Source organism: Macaca nemestrina, chromosome 6 (genome assembly GCF_043159975.1).
Source record: "Macaca nemestrina isolate mMacNem1 chromosome 6, mMacNem.hap1, whole genome shotgun sequence".
NCBI classification, from domain to species: domain Eukaryota; kingdom Metazoa; phylum Chordata; class Mammalia; order Primates; family Cercopithecidae; genus Macaca; species Macaca nemestrina.
Window position 1 is genome coordinate 118,064,841 of NC_092130.1, and position 19,273 is coordinate 118,084,113.

Sequence of the window (19,273 nt, forward strand, 5' to 3'; positions counted from 1 at the left end):
GAAGCCACAAAAGCAACTATACGCTAAGAGGAAAAAGTTAATAGAGCCTAAAGAACTATGGGTTAAGAACATTTTTATGGAGTGCAAACAATAAAATGGAGCCAGAAGAAACAAAAAAAGAAAGAAAGAGAGAGAGAAAAAATGGTACCTGGAGAGCTAGAAAGAGAACCAGATCAGGACAGTTATGGAGAAGAAAATTTCAAGAACAAGAGTGCAGCCAGATTTAGCTTAAGGAGAAAGAAACCTGAGAAAGCATATAGGCATCATTTAGAGGAGAAGTCAGGGCTAATGCCAGGATGACACATTAAGGATAAAAGCAGAGAAATTATCAACAACAAGTATGCACTACTCTTTTGAGAAGTTTGGCACAAAAGGGATAATAGCAAGGGATAAGCAGCAGGGGATACAGGAGTATGATTTTAAGGAGAAGGGAACACCAACCAAGTACCTAGCATACAGAGGTGGTGGGTCACTGAGGCCATTCTTACTCCAGGAATGCCTGAGTGAGTGGGTTCCACCACAGTCACTGGGCAAGTGCCAAATGACCCCCGTTGTAGTCCAATCCTGCTTCCCTGCTATCAGAGCTGATTAGACTTGAGTGTCTGGAATGTGCCTGGATTTTCTCAGAAAAAGGAGCAATAGAAACACAAGACACTGTGATAAGCCACACATGCATATGAAACAAAAGTTGGCTGGAGCGATTCCAAAGGTAAAGGTTGATCTTTATGGGAAATGACTCAAATATCCCCATGGACCTATTAAAATAGGGATTTCACAGACTTGAGTACAATAGGCTATCATTATGGATTTGAGACACAGGAAACTCAATTATGACCACAGCTCTGCCATTTTCTTTGGAAGACTCAGGACAAGCTCCTCAACTTCTGAGTTTTAATTTTCTTAACGGAAAAAAGAAATAATACCTCCCTGACCTATCACACAGTGTGTTAGGAGATAAAGATACTTTATAAATTACAGAGGTCTCCACAAACCAGTATTTTGCTTCTTTTGTGGTACTATTGAAACAAATAAAATTGTATCCCTACTGGTTTCGTAAACCTGAAATGTAAATTGTAAGCCTTCTGTATCTTCAAAAAGTTCCATCAAAGTTGTGTTAAAGTCTACCATCTGAAGCATTTAAGGTAGGTTGGGGAAAGCATTTACCTAGCGAGTCTCTCTACCCTGAAGAATGGTGATGCAAAGTTTTTATGTATTTCCCTTAAAGTCTTACTTTCGGGGACTTCAGTGAAAGTAAAGGACACCAGAGTTCTTCTCACTGATTGGGGGACTTTAAAATTTTTTAAGTTTTGTTTCAAACTGTTGGAAAAAATGATTTTTCATTTCATACTTTTTGTGGTTAGTGAATTGACCATCAAGGGACTAATTCAATCCAGCCGTTGTGTTTTATGAGTTCATTTGAATTTCCCAACTGAATTATAGCTTCTTAATTCAGTTTTTTTCCATTTAAATATTGGTCTTATAATACATTTCCATAGAAAACAATCTGGTCTCTTTATGGTAGCATTTGGTGGCCAAAAATAGAAAAATAAATAACTTTTTTAGTTCAAAGAATTGGCAGTTTTTGTTTCTACAAAAGAGAGAGAAAGAGAAAGATGGAGAAATTAGATAGGGTTCAGGTAGGACTAAATACCTAGATGTGAAGACTAAAAGTATTAATTGATTCTTAAAATTTTAAGTAGAGAATACTTAAGATTGAAAAGAAGTAATGAGTTTTCTTCAAGTATAAGAAGGGCCTCATTTCTAATGGAATACCAGTGATATTTTTTTTTCAGTTAAGGGCCAAATATATGTCTCAGCAATTTGGCAGTGTCAAGAACAGAGAAGGTTTTCAATGAATATATATCAAATGTGAGCATTTTTTAAGTGCCCTAAATTACACCATAAGGAACTGAAGTTATATATGAAGAATAATTCCGTGAATTGAATGGCAAAGTTACCACAGGGTGGAGTGAATCTCCTGGACATACTATGGTGTCCAGGCACCTCACTGGGCAATTAAATATTTGGCTGTATTCTTAACTCCTTAACGTGGTTTGCTTGCAGTTCTTCCTAAAGATAAAACATTTCTAGACAACCTTCCCTGACCATTCATTTCTGGGATTCCATAAAGTATCCAAAATTGAAGGTGAAGGAGATTAGGGAAAGTGAAGCAATTGAACCAGAAGGATATTCTTCTTCCCATAGAGAATGTTTTGGTCCATAAACCTACCTTTTTAGGTGAGTTGGGATGCTTTGAACAAATTTTTTTTAAAGTGCCTTCAAAATTCAAAATTCAGTAGCATTGTCAGGCTTGGTATAAGGCCCTATTTGCTTCACTGGACAGAGAAAGGACTATAAGTTGTCTGTATTTAACCTTCTTCTCTATGATATACCTCAGCTAGCTATCAGATGCATTTATTGAGTCTCTACTATGTGTGAATTACTCGCATATTATTCTCAAAATAACTCTGCAAAATTCATAAATGCAGGTAATTTACTTCAGAACACATAGGTATTAACTAGCAGAATCTGGATGTATATCCAAATATGCCTGGTTCAAGGTTCATGTTAAGCACCTCTTCATTAGTATGGCTATTTCTATGTAACAAGAAAATCAAAGAAGATGGTTTGCTATCACCACTTCCTGCTCCTTCCACGTGAAAGAAAACTGTATTTCACGTGATTCCCTGGGTCTGTGGGTGATGGAGTCAGCCCTCTGCGAGCTGGACTGTGATCTCAATGGCCAGTATTGCAAAGCCCCACACACCATTGACACAAAGAGTTAAGAGGGCCCCCTCCTCTGGCAACAACACTCCAGACCAGTCCCAAAGAAAGGGTCATCACCTCCTAATCGGGTCATTCTGCTCCACAAAGTGTTTGCTTCTGGCCCCATGGATAGCCCATGTTTCTATTGGAGCGTTAATAGGATGACCTCGCAACTGTGTTTGCTGAGTCTGGATGTATTTGCCGCCTGATATTCCACCTTTGTCCATATGCCTGAAGGCTTCAGTAGTAGGAGGTATTTACAAATCTAATAAATAATTATATGCAATATTTACTGAGGCCCATTCCTAGTACGTCAGTTCTCATTAAAATCTAGAGGGAAAAAGTGCTGATTCTTTTCCCAGAGCACTACATCACATGCTGTAAAGTATTTCCTTATTAGGCAAAACAGACAAATGGATTTCGGCTTTTTAAAGACCCTTTCCCCTGACTCAAATAAAGCCCTCCTGATATAGAAACTCTTTGAAGGTTTCTTTACCACTTGTTGGTTATGAGTGCCTCTCCTGTTGTAGATTTGAGCCAAGGCTAATAAGGCTGAAATACCAAAGGAAAACCCTTTTTAGTGGAGTACATCATCTTTCCAATTACAATTGGGAAACTCACATTTGAACATTTGCTTTTGAGACTTTTCTGCCTGATTTCACAAGGTGAAGGTCCATGCTTGCCCCTAGATTGGCTTTTATTTCCAAAGTGACTTTTATTCCATTCAAAATATACCTGCTGTGCCCCTCCTTTTGTCTGTTTTCATAATGAGAAGTTGCTTAAGAAAATGTGAAAACAAATTATTGTCTAATAATATCTTGTACTGTGCTTTCTGAAGTTTACAGAGCATTTTCACAAACATTACCTTATTTAATTTTTGTATTATGCTTGCAAAAACTCAGTGAGGTAAATAACATTATAATGATTTTCCAGATAAGAAAACTGAGGCTCAAATAATTCTAATTTTGTGCCCAAGATCACACAACACTGTCAAGAGTCAAATCTAGTTTTTGATAGAAACTGCCAATTGTCCCCTCATATGTCCTCTCCCTTTCTTCTTTTAATAACAGAATGCTCAACTTTTAGCTGGTCATATGACCACCCAGTAGAAAAGACTACATTTCCCAGCCCTTATTAGGGTAGGTATGACTCTATCATTGAGTTTTATCCAATAACATTCTAAAGAAAGAAGCATATGCAGCCTCCAGGAAAGGTCTTTGGGAGGTACCATGCCCTTCTTTATCCCTTTCTTCTTACGACTAGCTAGAATGTGGACATGATGGCAGGAGCAGGAGCAGCCATCTTGGACTACAAGGTACCCATGGAGGTCCTGCACAGCAGAGCAACAAGGTAGAAGGAACTTGGGATCTGCAACGATATAAAATAACCAAACCACCTGGACTGCCTACATGGTGACATTAAAGTGAGAAAGAAATACAAGAGAGAAATTAAAGAGAAAATACCTACCTTGTTTAAGCTATAATTATTTTAATTTTACTAATGTCAACAATTGAACCTGACTTTAACTGATAGTAAGACTCAACTGATAAATAATTTCAATCCTTCTCTACAAGATGATGGAGATAAATGACTGAAGAAAGAAATGATCTGACTAGACTATATGGTTTTTTTTGCAAATGACTTAGAACACCAGCTGCTATGGGAAAACCAGGTGACTTCTGAGGGGTTTGACACAATCACTTGACCAATTAATATATGGAAACTCATTTTTCTATATTTGTCTTCTTGGATAGAAGAGCAACGATATTAACATCCAACCTCTTAAATGTCAACCTTCACCAACTAGCAATCCCAGTGTAAAGAAATCATGGAAGTGGTCAGGCACCATGGTTCACACCTGTAAGCCCAGCACTTTGGGGGTTCAAAGCGACAGGGTTATTTGAGCCCGGGAGTTGGAGACCAGCCTGGGCAAAATGGTGAGACCTCATTTCTGTAAAAAATTTAAAAAATAAAAAAAAGAAAACATGGAGGTGAGAGTTTCACCTCTGATGTGATGCCTTGGAGAATGTGCTGTCTTCCAAACACCAAAAGCCTAGTTCTGATACTAAATCACGCATGAAAGACCACATCTGAAACCCAAGACGTGGATAGGGTGGTCCTGCCATGCATCGGTGCAGCCCAGTGAGGGGCTTCCACTGCCTTCTGTCCCTAGTCTGGGCTGGGGGTCGGCCTGCCAAATCCCAGCAGGCACTGATGGAGACCAGGAAAACAAGACCACCTCAACAGGCCTGAACTAGAGAACATGCCCCTAAAAAGCCAAATTCCAAGGCACAGCCTGCTCTGAGACGAGGCCTCTGTGCCAAAGAGCTGGAGGAAATTTGGCAAAGAACTGAGAACTCCAGATGGGAAGCATGAGAGGGGAGCAGACACTTCTCCACACTTGTCAAAACCCTCTAAATCACAGGCCATAGCAGCGTGCATATACACCTACCCACAAAGCTGAAGCACGCTTCTGAAGGTGGGTGCTTAGACAGGGCTATAAGCCCTGATCATGACCCAGCTACCCGAAGCCCCTCTTTGCTCAGGTGGGAGCCAAGGGATTAGAGAGGGAGAAGGACTTGCCTACAGTCATGCAGATTGTTAAAGGAAGTGCTAAGACCACCAGGGCTCAGCCCTATGCCCACTCCACCCCTCCACTACCTAGCCCTCCATCTCACACTCCACTCCTCAGCCTCAGAGTGGTAAAGCTTTTGAAGCAATTGCCTAAACTCACTCCTGCATCACTTCATCCAATACAATTCAAATGAAAAAAAAAAAAGGTACATGCACACGTATGTTCATTGCAGCTCTATTCACAATAGCAAAGACATGGAATCAACCCAAATGGCTATCAATGATAGACTAGATAAAGAAATTGTGGTACATATACTGTGCAGCCATAAGAAGGAATGAGATCATGTCTTTTGCAGGGGCATGGATAGAGCTGGAAGTCATTATCCTCGGCAAATTAACACAGGAACAGAAAACCAAATACCACATGTTCTCACTTAGAAATGGGAGCTGAACAATGAGAACACTTGGACACAGGGAAGGGAACATCACACACTGGGGCCTTTTAGGGGGTGGGGGGAGGGAGAGCATCAGAATAAATGGTTAATGCATGTAAGGCTTAATACCTAGGTGATGGGTTGACAGGTGCAGCAAACCACCATGGCACACGTTTACCTATGTAACAAACCTGCACGGCCTGCGCATGTATCCCTGAACTTAATTAAATTTTATAAAAAAGAAAAAAGGTGAGTGAGGCTCACATTGCTTTACCTGGAGTGCTCTTCCCTGTGCCTAGCACTCCTCTCTCCATGCAGCCCCTACTGTCTGGGAGTTTAGTCATGTTCTCTCCCCGGAAGCCATTCTAATTTCTCAGAGTGTGCTAAATGCATCTTCTCTGGGCTCCCACAGATGTTGTGCCTGTCGCAGTCTCAAATTTGATCCTGTTATATTAAGATGATCTGTTTGCTTAAGTATCTTCTCCATCGAGATTTAAACTCACTGAGTGCAGCGGCTCACGCCTGTAATCCCAGCACTTTGGCAGGCAAGGCAAGTGGAACACCTAAGGTCAGGAGTTCGAGACCAACCCGACCAACATGGTAAAACCCTGTCTCTATTAAAAATACTAAATTAACCAGGAGTGATGGCGCATGCCTGCAGTCCAAGCTACTTGGGAGGCTGAGGCATGAGAATCACTTGAATCTGGGAGGCGGAGGTTGTGATGAGCCGAGATAGTGCCATCAAAGTCTAGCCTGGGCAACAAGAACAAAACTCCATCTCAAAAAAAAAAAAAAAAGGTTTAAACTCTATGAGGGCGAAAACTCTTAGTTATTCATCTCTAACTCCAACAATCTGTTCTATCCACGTCTTTCACTCATATCATCTAATTCAATTCTCACAACACCCTTATTGTCCCAATTCCACAAATGAGAAGACTGAGGCACAAAGAGGCTCCGGACCTTGCCTAAATTACACAACTAAGCTATCCAAGCAGCAGAGATGGGATTTAAATCCAAGCAGTGGAACTCCTGAGAGCTTCTAATCACTTTGCTGTACTGTTTCTTCTCTGTCAGATTGTTTCATGCTCATATTTCGTTAAAAACCCGTGGAGACTTTGTGGAGGGACTTCATAAACGGAAGAAAAGAGTTGCTTTGTCATAGCATTTCCAGACCTAAAATGCAAGGCTGCTGTAACGGATGTTGTCCATGTCCTGTCCACAACCCTGGGATCATTCACTGTGCTCAAGTGACTCCCTGGTGCTATATCTATATTTCCTGCTCCAGGAGTTTATTTTTTCTAGGAGCCTGCTCTGCCCCTGTGCAGCAGGCCAAAGTACCAGGGAGTTAGCACCTTTTGGGAGCAGCCCTCAACCAATGGCTCTAGGGCATTGGTGTGTAGATGTCCTGGCTCCCTTGCCCTTCGGCTGGGATCATCCTGAGGTGGGGGTTTGCACTGTTCCCCACAGTCACCCCAGGATGAGCTCCAGTTTCCCGCTGTGGTAGCTGGTTTGGTAGCACACCTACCTTAGCTCCCTTTCCTCCCTGCATCGTTCTCTACATCCCTGGTGGTGTTTCCATATTTCCCAAATTAGCTGGGGTTTTTTGTTTCTTGTTTTTGGTGATCAATTACCATTTGCTGAGTGTATATGGGTGATATGATGTAAACTGAGAAATGTGAGTTATCAGAAACTAAAGGGCTAAAACTGACAGCTTCAACACCCACTTTACGGGTGTTTATGAGGACTAACAAATGAAAATATAGCCTGGCTACACAGCTGTTATGGGGAGTTTGAAGCATGGTTTGGGTCACCTGAACTGTCAATTTCAGCCGTTCAGTGTCAGATAACTCACATTTCTCGGTTTACATCACGTCGCCTATATACATTCAGCAGATCGTGATTGATCACTGTTCTCACACCGCTAATAAGGACATACCCAAGACTGGGTGATTAATAAAGGAAAGAGGTTTAATTGACTCACAGTTCCACATAGCTGGGGAGGCCTCAAATCATGGCAGAAGGTGAATGAGGAATGAGGAGCAAAGTCAAGTCTTACACGGAGGCAGGCAAGGGAGTGTGTGCAGGGGAACTCCCCTTTATAAAACCATCAGATCTTGTGAGATTTATTCACTATCAGGAAAATAGCGTGGGAAAGACCTGCCCGCCCCCATGATTCAGTTACCTCCCACCAGGTCCCTCCCATGACATGTGGAAATTATGGAAGTTATAATTCAAGATGAGATTTGGGTGGGGACACAGCCAAACCATATTAATTACCAAGATGTACGGGCTGGGATAGCACAGCACAGGGAGGCATTAGGCAGTCTTATAGTTGCACAGGTACACGAGTCTTTTCAGATATCTGCAGGTAAAGGGCTAACCATTTTTATTTCTACTTGAGAATTTCAGTTAACTTTCTCCCTCTGTCCCCTAACTAACCTTATAAAAATGATGTCAACTCTGTTGTCTGGCACGTTACTCATGATGACAATGACTCTTTATTGGTAACTTGCATCTGGACTGGGCAGAACTATAAATGAACCATAAACACTGGATGGGAGTTGTTATAAGAGGTATTGGCTGTTGTGGGGCATGAGTCTTCTAAATCAGGGCCACAGAGAATGACTCCTGAACAATTGTGAGGATGGTGGTAAAGACTGCTGCAAGGACTCCCACAGCAAAGGAGCACCTGACACTGTGCCCTGACATTATGTAGTTCTTGTCCTATAGCATTTCAAGCAGACTGGGGCCAAGGGGGCCTGTGGTCATGCTGTGAGTCTAAATATTTCATTGAACCTAAGAAGAAGGTGCCCTAGCAGGCACCACGGTATCCATGCACAAACTCTTCATCTAACTCACAAAATACTATATCTTATAAAGGCTATATGTGTGTTTCCAACATTTGGGAAAGATAATTAAATAACCATATACTTTCTCCTGTGCTTGTCCCTTCACCACAACACCTATACTTTAAAAAAAAAAAAAAGAGTCATTATTAATGACGAATCATTTTTACTTTATACGAAGGCCTTTCCTGTCTGTGCAGTCTACCCTCCATCAGCATCTGCTACCTACTAGATATCATCAGTCACACTGCTTTTCACATCATTTGCCCCTCTGGTCCACTTTAAATTCAAATAAAGTTGGCTTTCTTTCTAGCCAGTTACTATGATCATTTCTCACACCTTATTTCTAACTCTTCCTTTGTTCTCTCACCTAAATCTATACTCTTTATGACCATGTTCTTAACTATTTGGTTCTCTTCCTACTCATTTTCTTTTTTGGGGAGAAAAAAATTCAAAATTTATTTACCAACAGACAGCATCAGCAGGTACAACTACAGGGGTTTCTCCACAGATTATACATTCACAAGACATTAGCTCAACATTAAGAAAGCCACTGGTGTGTTTTCTGTAATAATATCCACTTCACAGTGTGAACAGGTACTATTATTGTATTCACTTACAATTCTAGAAGGAAAGGCACAACTTTCCAAAAAAAAGTGAGTGGAGGGAATCCTAAAGTCAGGTGCAACAATGAAAAGATGATACTTTGGCCAATAGTCTTGGATCCACATTTCATCCAGGGCCTTCCAGATAGAGGGAAAGACTTTTCTCCCAGAAGTTAGAGTCTTTCTTTCTCCTTTCTTGTTAAACCAAGAGCAATGTTTCATTTGCTCAATATTACATGTACAAAAGGAAATTGCAGGGGAAAAAAAGACATCACAAAAACATCTTGAACGTTCAGCTCTTCCCACCAATACATCAACTCTTGGTTTTACACAGGGCCTGGGAATATTTTAGTGTAAAATAGGAAAACAGACCCTATGTGTACAAAAAATAAAAAATAAATGAGGTAGATCAGTTAAAGATTTCACACCCAGGACTTGCCTGTTCCAACTTCATAGCCTTCATGAAATATTCAGCAAGAAAACCAAAAACTCTTCACAATTACTTGGCATAAGTTGTAGATGGAAATTCAACAACAACAAAAAGAATTGGCATGTGAACCTGTGATAGGAAACATGCCTTTCCATGAGTTTCTTCTGAAGAATGAAAACCCAGTTCTTCAATAAAGTAGGTACTGGCAAACTAAATTAAGTCATCTGAGATTCCCCGCTCAGATGCCCACCTCTTCTGGAGTTCAGGAAGAGGAAGGCATCTAAGAAGTGTGAGGAAGACATTGACACTCTCGGGGCTCCAACTGAACTGTATTTAAATAAGGAGCAACACACGTATTCACTCCCCAAGGACTAGCATAAGTCCATTTGAAGGCATCCTACTTAAAGTTCTAAAGTTGAAGCAATTTTACAACCTTAGTTTTTTGGGGGTTTTTTTATTATTATTACATTCAAAAAAACAAACAATAAAATGAGGACGGAGTTGGGGCATATAAAACAGTTCCCTAAATAGATGGCAGACCTGCATACAGTTACCATAGAAGTATACCCCTCTCCTCTCAATTAGGCTATGCAGTTGTCTTTTCCACTGTTGTTCAGTAAGTTCCAATGGCTCTACCTTGAAATAGGTAACAGTCTTTGGAAAAAGTCATTCTAGGTTGTACAAAGGTTCTGTGTATACAGTTTGTCACAAGTAACAAAGTTTCTTTCCAAAATTAAAAAAATAAAAATGTCTGTATTTGTTTTGATTTTTTTTTTATTTTTCAATTTTTTGCAAAGCAACATAGCAACAATGGTGATCGTGAAGTTTGCCTGATGTGATCACAACCGTCGTAAACATCATTTGCATATCAGTAAGAAAAACAAAACAGGAGATGAATTCTTACAAAAAAAGCAGATTCTAGAGATTTCACTCTGTCTGCATTTCTCCTTCCATGCAAGTTCTCCTTTAGCTTAGCTGACTGCAATCTTGTTTTCTTCCAAGAAGTGAAGAAACTGGTTTTGGGAACGCTGTCAGTAGCACCTGGTTTTTCTACATCCGCACTGATACCTGATTGGGAGCCATCCATCTTAGAGTAGGCAAATCTGCTACTGCAGCATCACGGCGTTGGCAAACTTGTTCTGGCAGATGGGACAAGAATGCTGTGTCTTAATGGACGTGTTAGTTCAGTGAACCCCGAGGTGTGTCTTCAGGTTACCTTTGGGCGTGGCCACAGATCTTACACTGGATTAATCTCTCCCCACTGTGGGTGCAGTAATGCATCTTGAGGGAGCTCTGGCAGCTTAAGAATCGGTGGCAAATGAGACATTTGTTGGGGTCCATGGTCCTATTCCCTTGGAAGCCACCAGTCCTTGGGGAATTATTGTTTGATCCCACCCCAGGATGTGTGGGTCCACCCTCACTTTCTGGAGAAGGCCCAGGCTGCAAGTTGGTTGGCAGGGGGCCACCCTTGAGGTCCTTGGGGTTAGTCACCAAAGAGGGATTCTCAGGTAGCCCTACCAAGGGGGTTACAAGGACAGGTATGCTGTCTAGAAAGAGACTTGATTCATCTACAGGGAGGGGTACAGAGAGTACATAGGGGATGCCATTGCCTGTTGCCAGTTTGTCCTAGAGCTCAGCCAACAGCTGGGGGTTTGCCTTCACCTAGGGATGTCAGCGAAAGTGCACTTCGAGTCGTTCTTGGTGGCGAAAAGATGACCACAGACAGAGGACACGAAGGATCTCTCTCCAGTGTGGGAGCGGAAGCGGATCTGTAAGGAGCTATCAGTCCCAAAAACCTTGCTACAGCACTTACACCTGTGCTTGGAGAGGACCGCCTCATCTTTGGGTTTGACCTCCTCCACGGAGATGTTCGGTGGCTTCCCCTTCCCTTGGATAGGTCTGGAGCCACAGAGGAGAAAGGGCCCTGGAAGAACACTGAGCCCGGGGCCTGAGGATGTAAAGCACTGGGGAGGCGGGACACGACGTTTGGGAGCACCCAGGTCCCATCCGGCTTCCCAACAAAGGGCGTCAGCCCTGGGGACAAGGAGCTGGCGGCAGAAGGCATGTTGGCGTGAGGTAGCTTGGCTTGTTTCAAGGTGTCCAGAGACAGACCTTGGCTTCCAGCTTTCTGGCTGAGCAAAACCACAGCTGCAGAAACCTCCTGGGACATGTGACTGCCCAAGGTCTTCAGGGTGTCGGCCGCCCCGCTGGAGTGCAGGCATGAGCGGCTCACGTGTTCACCGGGATGCGGATCTGCTCGGTGAGCTGGGTCTGCTGTAGCTGCCTCTGCTGCTGCAGACACAGTATCGGCTCGAGGATGCTGTTGGCGCCAGGCACAGGGGCAGGCAGGGCATCTGCGCTCCGCTGATTCACCGCCACCTTGGTGTCCCGTAGCGCCTGCAAGGACACGTCAGTGTTGGCCACTTTGCCTTTGGGTAAATATCTTATGTACTGGGGGGTGGGTGGCAGGCCCGTCTTTGTCTTTAGATACATCACAGATTCCGCACCAGCTTCTCCTTCATGTCCCCTGAGCTGCTCCCATTCTCCCTGTGACTTTCCTCACTGCTTGGACTGGGTGGCTGGTGGCTCAGTACAGCTCCAGAGATGTCTTCTGAAGGCACTGGACCCTCGCCATCATTCATGATGAAGACAGGTGGATTTTAGTGCAATTTTTCTTATGTTCCAACAACTCAAAGACGCTAAAGAACTTCGCACAGCATTTCTCAGACTTGCGTCTTCTCCCACCGAGCACCAAGCTCCCCCGTCGCCGACGCCGTGGGGGCCACATCTACAAACTCCGTGGTCGGCTGCTGCTTGCCCAGGTCCTCCTCCGCGGTGATCCGCTGGGGTTTTGCCTGCTTGGGCCTCGACGTGGTGCGAGCAACCAGGCGCCAGGAGAGCCGCAGTTATTTGCTCTCTCTGCCACAAATTCCACAGTTGGGAAATATACCCATCTTCCCCGCTCATTTTCATTCTGACTTATCTGGACACTCCCTCTATCCCCAGGAGAATACTCTTCTGCACTGCCAAGAATATATTGTGATCTGAGAATCTTTCTTTAACAAAATTCACATCTTTATTAGTTTTCCGTCATTGTACAAATATTCCTGGCTATGGCTACCTTACCGCCCCTCCAGCCCCGCAAATCCAAAGTATAAATATTAGAAAAGCAAACCTGTAAATATGCCAAAGATGCAAAATGGCCAGTTTTGTCATAGGTCAGTTCTTAACATTGAAAATCCTTCTGCCAGTGTCTTTTATTTTCTGCTATTATCTCAAATTAGTTTTTCACGAGAACCCAGCAGAATACAGAAGAAGAAAACTTAGATCCAAAGGACTCTCAACCAACAGTGGTGCTGGACACTATTTAGTTTTTTCTACGGCTGGAAAAGGAGAGCTCATGTGGGTTTTCACAGCTTCCTTAAAAATGCAGGACTATGACTCCAAGCTCTCAAAATATCTGGAGGGAGAGCTGTGAGCATACTGGAGAATTCACTGAGAAATCTGGGCTCGAAGGAGAACAAATTATGATTCCTTAAAAAGAATAGGAGTGGGCATCTGGGAACTGGTAGCTTTCTTTCTAAGAAAGAAATCGTTCTGCTTTTCGAGTAAGACAAGACAGAGCCATAGGTAAAATTCGATACATACTACTAAGAACGAATTAAACATTTATATCAAATAATCTATATAGTATTATATCTCTATAAGTATATTTATTGATTATCCTAAATCATATTATTCTAAACAGTCAGGGGTTTTAGCTAAAAGATAAGTCTTTTTAATTCTACATAGAATGAAAGACTAGAATTCCCTCTTAGGTAGTATCCCATTCCTACATGCCTTACAAGTTGGATCTCGGAAACATGATGCTCCTGCCACCTCTTTGCTGATGCTAGAGACGATTGCAACTGCAGCTACTGAAAGGAAAATTTTAACTGTGAAGCATCGAAGTTGCCTGGAGCTTTGCAGCTCTGAAGCAGAATCTATTGTTGTTTTGTTTTTGCTTTGTCCATTCCGTTTGACTACATGTAGACAAAGTTTAAGAAGACAAAAAGTAGACAAAAGACAAAGACTAACAAAGGAAAGTCCAGAAAGACCATTCAAAACAAAGACTCTCTAGTTCCAAGTCCTTTCTATTTCTATATAAACTTGAGGCAATCACTCACTAGTCTTTTATATTTCTGTCTTCTTGACTTGAATTAAAATGTGTCATGCTAAGAATCCAATTACTTCACCAGAGACAAAATTTCATTAGTCGCCAAAGAGCAATAAAATGCTGCTGTGTTCAAGGAGGTTCAATGTTGTCATCATTGCGAACTCAGCAACAGTCTAGACTATGTAACCACTTGTTATCAGAAACCGGTCAGAGAAACTCCTGGAAGGCATAAATCCCTCATATGGCTTCAGTCCCACCTCAGCTCTCAACACCCTCACTCTCTCCACTCCAATCATTACTTTTATTTCAGTTCTTCAAATACTGCAAGACTTCTCTTATGTCTGGGTCTTTGGATATGCAGTTGCTTTTGTATAGAATATTCTTCTACTTCTCACTATATTCATTCCTCTTTCAGATCTCATATCAGTATCACTTCCCCCAGGGAGCCCTGCCTGGGTCCCTGTCACAGCATATCACCCAGCAGAGCACTACCGCATTAGTAATTCATGACTTAATGTGTATGGGCCTTGCCGGACTCTGCATTTCATGAAAGAAGAGACTGTCTCTATTACCACCCTATCCCTGAAACATAGTAAAATTCCTAACACTCAGGGACACTCATAAAGATTTATTGAATAAATAGATAAATTGACAGAACCCTTAGATGTGCAACTAAGACTTAATCTAACATCAGATTAATTTATGACTATTCTATATGGACTGATAGAGTCAAGAGTCAGCTAGTGACAAGAAGCACGAAAACAGCTAAATTTCTACAAGGCCAAAAGCAAGGAGACTCTTCAGCCCTTGAGGTCAAAAACCAAATATGAATTTGGAAAATTGTGCCACTAAATCAACCAAGAAATAAAGTTGTTTAAAATGCAAGAAATGATCAACTATAACTCAATTTAAGGTAAGTCCAAGAAGTTGTGTGTGAAGCACTTTTGGTTTGTTCTTGGTTCATTTTCTTTTTTGAAACTGAGTCTCACTCTGTCACCCAGGCTGGCTGGAGTGCAGTGGAGCAATCTTGGCTCACTGCAACCTCCACATCCTGGGTCCAAGCGATTCTCCTGCCTCAGCCTCCCGAGTAGCTGGGATTAGAGGCACATGCCACCATGTCCAGTTAATTGTTTTGTATTTTTAGTAGAGACGGGGTTTCACCGTGTTGGTCATATGGTCTCCATCTCTTGACCTCGTGATCCACCCACCTCGGCCTCCTGAAGTGCTGGTATTACAGGCGTGCGCCACCACGCCCAACCTCTTGGTTCATTTTCAAAACACCATGTGGGAGTCTTGGCATATTGAAGCAAACATGATAGATTAAAAGTAGAAAATGTGCATAAATATTAGATCAGAAAACAAAGGCAAGCAAGTCAAGCCTTTGGAAAAGCAGTTTTTAGAAGGACTAGAAGAGGACTCTAAGTGTTCAAAAGTGATCTAAAAGTGACCTGGAACAGGAATAAAATAAAATAAATGCAGCCTACTTTATTGATTATTCAGTACATGCTTTGCAAGGTGATAAACATTTTGTAGGCATTGCCTCTTTAGTCCTCAGAACCCCCTTGCAATAAGATAGGCACCATTGTACTCTCACTTTATAAGTGAGGTAACAGGTTCTAAACGGTTAAGTAATTTTCCTAAGCTTATAGAGATAGTGCGAAAACCCGTGTTCAAATCCGCATTTCTGGAGCTAAAATTCTTAAACTCACTGCACTACAAATCACCCAAATCTAAGACTCCTGCATCCCGTTTCTTCTAAATCCAAATCAACATCTGCCCCCTCAGTGACACTTACAACCACCCTGCATTGCTTTCCCAAGTGTGCTGGTGAAAGCACTCGGGAAGAGCTATTCTCTCCAGAGCCGCCGCAGAGCATTTCACAAAGAAACGCAAAGAAGAACTCCAAAATTTGGTGAGCCAGTTCTGTGGGCACAGCCTCCTGTTGAGGCTCAGAATGAGACTACGTTAGGAAAATATTTAGGTATTTTTTTTTAACTTTGCACACGTGTCATTGTGTGTGAGTGTGCTTCTATGTGTGTTTGTGTACATATGTATAAGCCTAAATGCTCTGGAAGAATTCACACCAAACTCTAACAGTGGTGATTAATGGGAACAAGTATAGAATTAGAAACAGGAATGAAGAAGAAATGTTTCTTTTTAGGCTTCATACTTCTATCATATTCATAATTTTACTAGGTAATTAAGTCATATTTCAATTTTCTTAAAAGGCATCTAACTCATGTTTCTGCTGGATAAGAGAATGCTCTCATATTAATTGCAGCTATGACAGGTAGCTCTCTCCTCTTCCCCACCTGCAGTGCTGCACAGCTTCCTGATACTTTTCCAGGGGATACTCCCTTCCTTGCTTCTGCTGGAGCAGTTTCAGCCTATTGCTTTTTTTCCTTTCTTCATGTACTAACTTCTACGATCAAAGCCACTAAGACCCCATTTAATTTGGCTGCAATAAACCTATTCTTAACCGCTCCCAGAATACTTCAGGGCACTATGATCTCTTTAGCCACAAAAATTTGGCTGTAACTAGGGCTCAAAGATATTCTGCCTTCAAATAAGCAGCCCATACCAGTGATAGCAGTGGGTTCTATCTAGTCCATTAAATTTCATGTCAACTCACCTGTAGGATTAAACCTGAAATTATCTTTAATTTGTCTTGTCTTTCTCGTTTCCCAAATATCCAGGTTCTGTTTCCCCACATTATCATTTTATTAAATACACAATTAACACATGAATATGCTCTTTATAAAAGAGGAAAACCACGCAGAGGTATATCAAAAAAGTGAGACCATCCCTTGACTTTTTCTCTAATTGCAAAGTTTGTCACTAAAAATTGTTTGTGTGCATCCTTCCAAATACATTCCAATGTGTTTGTAACATAATTACATAATATTGTTTTGTGACTTGCTTTTTTCATTCCTTCACTCCCAATATATTTCAGGTCCTTTCAAGTCAGCATATTTGACTCCGCTTAATTTCTTTTAATGGTTCCATGGTATTTATGGTGTGATCATATCCTAATTAATGTAACCTCTACTGTACTGATGTAAATCTGGAACCTTTCCACATTTAAACTCTTACAAGCAAGGCTGCAATGAACACCCTAATACATAGATCTATATATGAATTTTTAGTTTTTCTCAAGAATAGTTCTTAAAAATAAAATTCTTATTTATTGTCAGTTTTGATAAATATACCGAACTGCCACCTAAAAATGTGCCACTATTGTTTCATTCTCCAGCTTTATGGATTTTTTATATCGGAAGTAAGGAGATAAGCCAAAAGAGTCCCCGCACTCCTTGTGGAGTATTCTTCCTTTTCAAAATTACCTTAGCGCAATTCTCATTTAGTCAACTTCACGATCAGGCTTTCAAGTTCCACGAAATTTTTTTGTAAAGCAAGAAAAGAATGAAGAACTGAAGTTCTTGGTTCCTTGGGCTTGCACTCACTCTGTGTTCCACCCTGTAAGAGAAGCAGCCAGCACCCTGGAACGGCAGACCTCTGACCTGGTGGGCACCAAGGTTGGGAAGGCCAGCCTCATCCTCTTTAGCTAATGTCATGCTCAGGGCAGCCTGGCCAAAGGGCCCTCTGGATCCCACCTTGCCTGTGAACTTCAGGTAAGAGTGGCATCAAGGGTCTCAAAGAGCAAGACAGAATGGACTATGACATCAGCCTGTCCCTGTCATCTATGCGAGCCTAGGGAAGTCACAGCTCCCTCCCTCATTGGTTGGTAATACGGGTTTCACTACTATAACTGCAGCGGCTTGCTACAAGGACTAGAGAGTGTCAGAAGGGTCTAGCAGAGTACCTGCAGCAAGTTAAGTGTACAGTGGTTTAAAAAAGACAGGGGGACTTGTTTTCACTCATTTTCCATCGACTCCTTCAGGAACCTAGAGTCCGGTGATTTCTCCTCTCCACTCCTCAACCCTCCCTACAACTCCTCTGTGAGAGCAAAGTTCACCCTGACAGCAGTTACCACTTGGTGTGAATGTATTAGGGGCAAGGGCCTGTAAAGTCTGTGTCTCAGAAATGACCCAGGCCAGGGAACCTAAGCTCTCATCATCTTCTCCCAGCCACAGCCTCAGGCCTTGAACCCTCTACTGTCTTAAATTGTTCTCCTGTTGGACTGTTTTCCCCATCTTCCTATCATTCTTTCATTCATTCAACAAATACTTAGAGAGCATTTGCCCTGTGCCAGGTACCATGCAAAGCTTGGGGGATGCAGTGGAGACCCAATGTCCGCCCTGCCTTCAGGCAAGGGCAAGCATTCCCCTCTCCATTCTTTTGCACAAGCACATTTATGTGGCTGTGTTCCAGGATCTCTTTACAACATGTTTTTCTCTGCTGCCTGCCACCATCTCTAGCCAGGCTTCCCCCACCTCCCCTGCATGTCCTGCCTCTTTCACATACAGTTGTCATGCTGTGAAACTGTTAAAGGGCTTCTGCTAGCAAGCATCAAGGACACAGCCTTAACCTATCATGTTCTCTAAATCAAATCAACATCAAGGACATCGTACTGAAGAGCCTTATGCCTTAGAATCATCCCCCTCGAGAAACTTTGCTGTTTGAAATCCTATCAGGACCTGCAAAGCCAAAATAAACCAGCTTTAACCTAAGACAGATGGAATGCTGAGTGTGTTAAAGCAGCTCTGTCTTGGTCTAGGAGTCCATCAGTTTCCTTGTCACCACTTCTGTTAATCAGAACCATCTGTGCATTCCTAGTAACATATATTAGCTCTGCTCAAGCATATCTGGGGGAACCGCTCCCAAATGCAGGGCTCACTTGACTGGCAAGTTTAATAAATTGATGTTTGTTTTTCAGAACTCGGGTCTGTTATCTCATCAACAGTGCTTAATCTCAGTGTTTCCATGGACTGGAGTCCCTCAAGTCCTTCATGGTTGAATGACCAAGATGAAATAACTAGACGTGCTACTAAGAGATTTTTCGGGTGAGGGAAGGCGGACCCAGACAAAGAGATGAAAGGAGGTTAGTGCAGAGTCTCCACGCTAGACTTGAACATGATACAAGTCTATTTCCAGTAAATTTGACCAACAATGCTCTCAAGCTCCCATCTCCTATGGGATGAGAAGCTCCTGAAATCATATCTTAAACTACCTCATAACTTTTCAGTCACATACTGTCATGAAGATAGATTTCTTTCATTATTTAAAACTCAACCCAGCTCTGTTTAAAACTTCAGCCTTGGCTAGAGATAGTGTCTGCAGTGGTTCACACCTGTGATACCAGTACTTTGGGAGGCCAAAGCAGGCGAATCACTTGAGTTCAGAAGTTCAAGACCAGCCTGGCCAACATGGTGCAACCCCGTCTCTACTAAAAATACAAAAATTAGCTGGGCACGGTGGTGGGCACCTGTAATCCCAGCTACTCAGGAGACTGAGGCAGGAGAATCACTTAAACCCAGGAGGTGGAGGCTGCAGTGAGCTGAGAT

The 19,273-nt window shown here is 42.3% G+C and overlaps 1 pseudogene; it reads right to left on the reverse strand.

Moving 5' to 3' along the window:
• Window positions 1–11,181: 11,181 nt before the first annotated feature.
• The window catches only part of LOC105499503 (sal-like protein 4), an 85,978-nt pseudogene continuing 77,886 nt past the window's right edge, over window positions 11,182–19,273 (reverse strand).